We start from the raw sequence: 5,705 nt of genomic DNA on the forward strand, positions 1-5,705 counted from the left end.
CCGCCGCGCCGCGCGCCGCCGCGCCTGTCCGCTCTACGGTGCCTGTTGCTGCAGCCGCCACGGGACCGGCAGTGTCCTCAGCCTGGAGAAGAGGCGCTAGATCTGCGGAGCTGTACCCTCCCAGCACCCGGCGGCGGGAAGAGCGCAGCCAGCTGGGGACGATGGATGCCCCGCCCGCTCAGGCCGTCCCCACCGTGCCCCCGAGCACCTGCGTGCCGCGGCCCGGTCCTGGGCTCTGAGCGCGCAGTGGCACAGGTAGGCGCCTTTTGGGGCTTCGCCCACGCCATCCGCTGACCCTTCTTGGTGGTCCCGGCTGCTCCCAATTCTCGGCGCGCCCCTGCGCTCCCTGGCCGCGGAGAAGGCGCAATCCTGCAGCTCAGGGGCGTTCCTGCTGTCCTCGTCGCGCGGGGTCTCCGGGGGCGCGCAAGGTGGGGGTGGAGTTCACTGCCACCGTCTGGTCCCCTACTTGGACGAAAGCGAAACCTTGACGTTCCTAGCGACCCAGGAGCTTCGGCCGACTTCTACCCTGCCCCCTCCTTCCGCTCATTAGTCTTCTCACCTCTCTCCTCCTCCCTCCCGCCAAATATCGTGTTTGTAAAGCGACCACATTGGAAGGACGGTGATCAGAGTGACCCCATGCCACCCTTTAATAAAAGTTTAGAGTACTTTGTTTTAGTAACTTTGGCTGCTGCACCAGTGCGAGCAACATTTCTTTCTATGGGCACATCCTGTACCAGTCATTTTGAAACCCTGCTTAATTGTTTCTAGCAGCTTCCTGGTCGCTGTGTGATTATAAGACCCTCTCAAACGTCGTCACACATTGTTTTTTCTTCTTTTTTTTAATGAAGTGTCATTTTGTTTGAAGTCCAGCTAGTGGTGGCTTTCTCCGTTGTGATTCTATTTAAAATAGCTTGTTCTCCGGAAGTTGCTTAAAAAGGAAAAGAAATTGAAAGTGATGATTGTTTCTTCCATCCAACAATTTAATTTTTGGAATACCCTATATTACAGGGTAGATGTTTACTTCATAGATCTCTCATCTTTCATTCTAGATGCTTGGATGATTTCGTAAATTGATAAAATCAGACTTTGAAGGAGCTTTAAAAATGACCTGGTTTAAATGGGTCACACCCAAGTAACTCAACTATCTCTGCAAGTCCAAACTTCCCAACTTTTTGCATTGGACAGGCTGAACTAAACATACAGGCCCTGATAAAGGAGACCTTGTTTAGAAGAGCAGAAATTCATTCTCTTTCCCAGGCGTGAGATGGGATTGGTAGCTGTTGCCTGCCCCTGTCTTTGTTGTGTTTTGGGAGTCTGCTCTGTGTGGGAGGGGTGAGGGTGGAGGAATGGAAGGAGAGATGTTCTGAGGCTGAGTAGGGAATGCACCTTACAAAACACTCTTTGCTTGTGTGACTTTTCAGGTTCTATGACTGTCTGAGGTTTGGGATCCCCATTGTGAGTTTTGTACCTTTTATAAGCATTCAGACTGCTCCTTTTGGTTAGGAGGGAGATGTGCCTCATTATCAGCTCCTTTCTGGGAGCCCTGAGGATGGATGGTTTGTCAACAGGTGCTTGTCAACCATTTGAAATTGAATATGATTGCAGTCTCCAATCTGCCTGTTTCTTCTTGTTGTTTTTTCATAACAAGTTATAGGGAAATAGGATCATAACAAGTGCTTTCCAGATTTATCTGCAAGTACCTATCAATGTAACATGAGCTGCTGGACAGTAGGCAGAGCTGTGAGTTAAAAGGTACCCTATAAAATGTTGAATACAGGTGGAGTATTCTGATACTGTTGAGTACAGAGACATAAAAGGGGCCATTAGTGTTTCAAAGGAGGAAATAAAATCAGGTGGTAATTAATATAAATACATTTACATGGATTTGCATACCAGGAGAAGAGGGAAAATTTAGTTATGAATTATTAGCATTAAAAGAAAGTTTTGCACATGGGCCTCCTGCCATAGTCTACCATTATCTGTCCTGCTGAGAGCTCTGGGATTTCCCTTTTCACTGTGATAGCATTTCTGATTGGGTGGTTGTCATGTCAGTGTTAACTTTTTATCTCATAAGACAGTGTGTCATAGTTTGAGAGGGGAAAGGGAGAAGATGGCCAACTGTGAAGAATTGGGGCTTGCCCCTTCTTCCTCAATATCCAGCCATTGATAATTGCTAGGAGACAGCCCGGACCAGAAAGGCGGCAGTCACAATGACTCGTGCCCTGTGCAGAGCCAACTGTGGTGGTTACTTCTTTCTGGCCCAGATAGATCTTCTAGGATGTTCTAGGGGGAGAATTTCTCTGCAGGTTCCCAGTCTCCATGCTTTCCAGATTCTCCCAGAAAACCTAAAATATATATGTATCTATTTGGGGGACTCAATGTGAATGCCTGGGCACACTTTGCTCTCCCCTTTCCGTAGTCCACTGTGCTACCTTCTCAAGGTTAATGGCCACAGTAGTCCTAATACTTGATCTGCTCCCCATCCCTTTTCTTTCCCTGGTTATTGAAACTTCAAGAAGTAGAATCTGTGCATTAAAATGACAGTCTGCTCAGCAGGCAGGGAGCACTGGGACCCGTGTGGCAGCACTGATTTTGGTCTTCAGTCAGAACCGTTACCTTGCAGTTTCCTGTGCTTTTTCTCCTTTCCAACCCTGAATTCCAATAAAAATATTTTTTAACAAAATTCTTCACAAAAGGCATGGAAGTTTCCATTTTCAAGGTTTTTTTTTTTTGACATTTTCAAACCAAAACTTCTGTTTGAGAGGTTCTTAGATTTAAGGACAATGCATCCCTTTTCAGGTTTCAAATGTTTAGAAAAAAAGATTTGTCATGTTTGGGCCATGTGAAATAATCTTGAACCTCTGGTTTCAGTTGAACTGAAAAATCTAGGAAATATGTTTTAGTACTAAAAAAGAACCTTTTTAATTTTTGAAAGTGTCTGTTTCCTTTGAGATGATAACAACCATTTTTTTTAATCTCGGAAAGAAAATGCATCTATTTAACTTTAGCAAAACATTATACATGACCAGTGAACCTAGACTTCTGAAGTAGGTAAGCACTTATGGTTGTGTTGTCAGAATTAGTGAATGTCTATATAGGTAAAGTGCTCAGAACAGCACCTGGTTCATAGTCAGCATTCAAGTTACTTATTGCTATTGCTATATTTATTCGTTTGTTTTATATTTTTAGAGTATAACTTTAATATTAAGTTTGGATTACTGAGGCCAGGTAAAATCTAGATAGAACACCCAAGCTAATCCATTAGAAAGATATTTGAGAGTTATTCCCTTCTGATATATTGTTATATAGGAAGAAATTTGTGCATAAGACAGATTTGGATTCCAGTCCTGCCTTCATCATTTATTAATAAGGGTCTATTCTGCAATGGGGATGATGAAACATACTTCTCAGAGTTGTGAGAGTAAACAAGTTCGTATATGTAAAATGTCCAAGAAGAGGTCCGTATTGCTCCAGTGAGTAGTTAAAAGTAAGCATGGACCGTGGACCCAAGGGACCTTGGCCCAAATCCTGATTCTGTCACTTTCTGCTGGTATGACCTTAGGCAGGTTTCTTTCCTTTCCTGTGTTGTCAACTCCCTTCTCTCTCTTCTTTAAGTTGGAAGTTATAAAGATAATAGTTGTTCATAACAGTCCTTATTTTTCATGGTTGTTTTGAGAATTAAATCAGTTAATAGATACATGGTGCTATTGTTATGTGTTAACTGTTATTATTACTACTTTCCTTAAAGCAGCTAAGCAGGAGGGAGGGTTATTCATAATCTCGAAAGGCCAGGGGGGACCATCCCCCACCTCTATCCCTTTGTCCTATGCAACAAGTACAAGAGAACACAAGAAGTGACGTTGGTGGGCTAAAGAATTAGGCTTGAATTGGCTCTGATTTATTTAAGAAGGAAGTCTTTCAAAAACATCATTATTTTACATGTCAAATTAGAGGTGTACCCTATATTGAAACATCCATGATGATGGTAGGGTTAGAACTACTGGTGTGGGGACCTCTGTGTGCTGATGAATAGCTTACTAGGTAGCTCTCAGGATCACTGTAACCTGGGCTATTGGTGGGTGAGTGTACATCCTGACTGGGGTAGGATTCTGGGGAGGAAGTGGACCGTTGGTGTACCCAAGCCAGTGGCCCTATTGTGTGGGAGTAGACTACTTCAAGTTTCAGTATAATTCTTCTCAGGTACATGCCCATTCTGGGTAAAGAACAGAAAAATTAGACCGTTGAATAGCCACTGGGAACTTCCTATTTCTCCTGGGCTTCGCAACAGTTACTCAGTATTGGCTGGTTCCTAACCTGGCTGGGAGCGATAGGCTCTCAGCACTCTTCCTTCCATCTTACTCTGAGCCATTTGTGTTGCTATAATAAAATTCCCCAGGCTGAATACTTTATAAAGGAAAGGGGTTTATTTGGTTTACCATTCTGCTGCCTGAAATGTCCAAACACTGGCATTTGGTGAGAACCTTCTGTCTGTGTCACTATATCACAAGCTAGGTGATGCTGTAGCAGACAATATACCAGGGCAGGTGAATGTCTGGAAGTGAGAGATTACCTTTTGAGAGAGGAAGAAAAATGGTGGGGAGGGATCAGGGTCCTTTATAACAACCCAGACTTGTGGGAGCTAATCCACTTCTGCAGACATAGCCTGCCCTATGATACCAGCATTGATTCCTCCAGGAGGGTGGTTATGACCCAAACACTTCCTACTAGGCCCTGCCTCTAGAAGGTTCTACCACCGCCCACTACCACTGCACTGAGGACCAAGTTTCCAGGACATGAACCTTGGGGGGACACACTTAAACCATACCCAAACTTTTCCACCAGCATTGCAAGCAGGTGGGGGCTGAAACTGCAGAGGCTGGTATATTGTGGCCACTGGGAAGTCCCTCTCCTACTCTCTGTGGGGGCTGGGAAGAGAGGGGCTTCCCACTAAGCAGCTTACTAAAACCTATCCTTGTTTCTCTTGTTTCCTGGTCAATAAATCCCATCCTTTCTTCACACATCTCCCCCACATTTTTGTTCCTGAAGGGAAGATGGAGCGGCTTTGTTTACTCATAAAATCATGGAGACATTTTGTATTATGCATTATGAAAATCAAATTCGCCAGATTTTAATGATAGAAGAAAACTTGGAGATGATCTTGTTTTATACTCTTATTGAGAACAAACTTGAGATCTGGAGAAGTAGCTCGCTTTTTCAACTTCACACTTGAAAGTGTTCTCCTGAGGAAATTGAGGTTTGCAGCGCTTGGATAGGAGTCAGGGACTGGGATAGTCCTAATTCTGTCACTAAATTTGAAGAAGCCACTTCATTTCTCCAGAACCCAGTTGCCTCATTTCAAATATGAGAAAAGTTTCTAAATGGCTTAAAAGGACCTTGCTAGCTTTAAAATGTTATGGTTCTAAGTGCATGCTTCTAGGGATAAGTAGCATAGCAGAACTCACAAGATATTGAAACTGCTTTAAGAAAAGGGTGTCTTAAATCATAGAATTTACAGGGAAATGGATGGCATTAGAGCAGATTATGCTAAGTGAAGCTAGCCAATCCCTAAAAAGCAAATGCCAAATGTCTTCTTTGATATAAGGAGAGTAACTAAGAACAGAGTAGGGACGAAGAGCAGGAGAAGAAGATTAACATTAAACAGGGACGAGAGGTGGGAGGGAAAGGGAGAGAGAAGGGAAATTGCA

General features: G+C 43.9%; 1 protein-coding gene across 4 annotated transcripts in view; it reads left to right on the plus strand.

The window, feature by feature from the left end:
- The first annotated feature begins 6 nt into the window (after positions 1–6).
- The window catches only part of Tbc1d1 (TBC1 domain family member 1), a 203,178-nt gene continuing 197,479 nt past the window's right edge, over positions 7–5,705 (plus strand). For all 4 annotated transcript variants that reach the window (XM_015482021.2, XM_048784323.1, XM_015482022.2 and 1 more), the window contains exon 1: positions 7–255. The gene's annotated coding sequence lies outside the window, so the exon portion shown is untranslated. The remainder of the gene's footprint in view (positions 256–5,705) is intronic.

The sequence above is a fragment of the Marmota marmota genome, unplaced genomic scaffold (assembly GCF_001458135.2).
Source record: "Marmota marmota marmota unplaced genomic scaffold, marMar, whole genome shotgun sequence".
NCBI classification, from domain to species: Eukaryota; Metazoa; Chordata; class Mammalia; order Rodentia; family Sciuridae; genus Marmota; species Marmota marmota.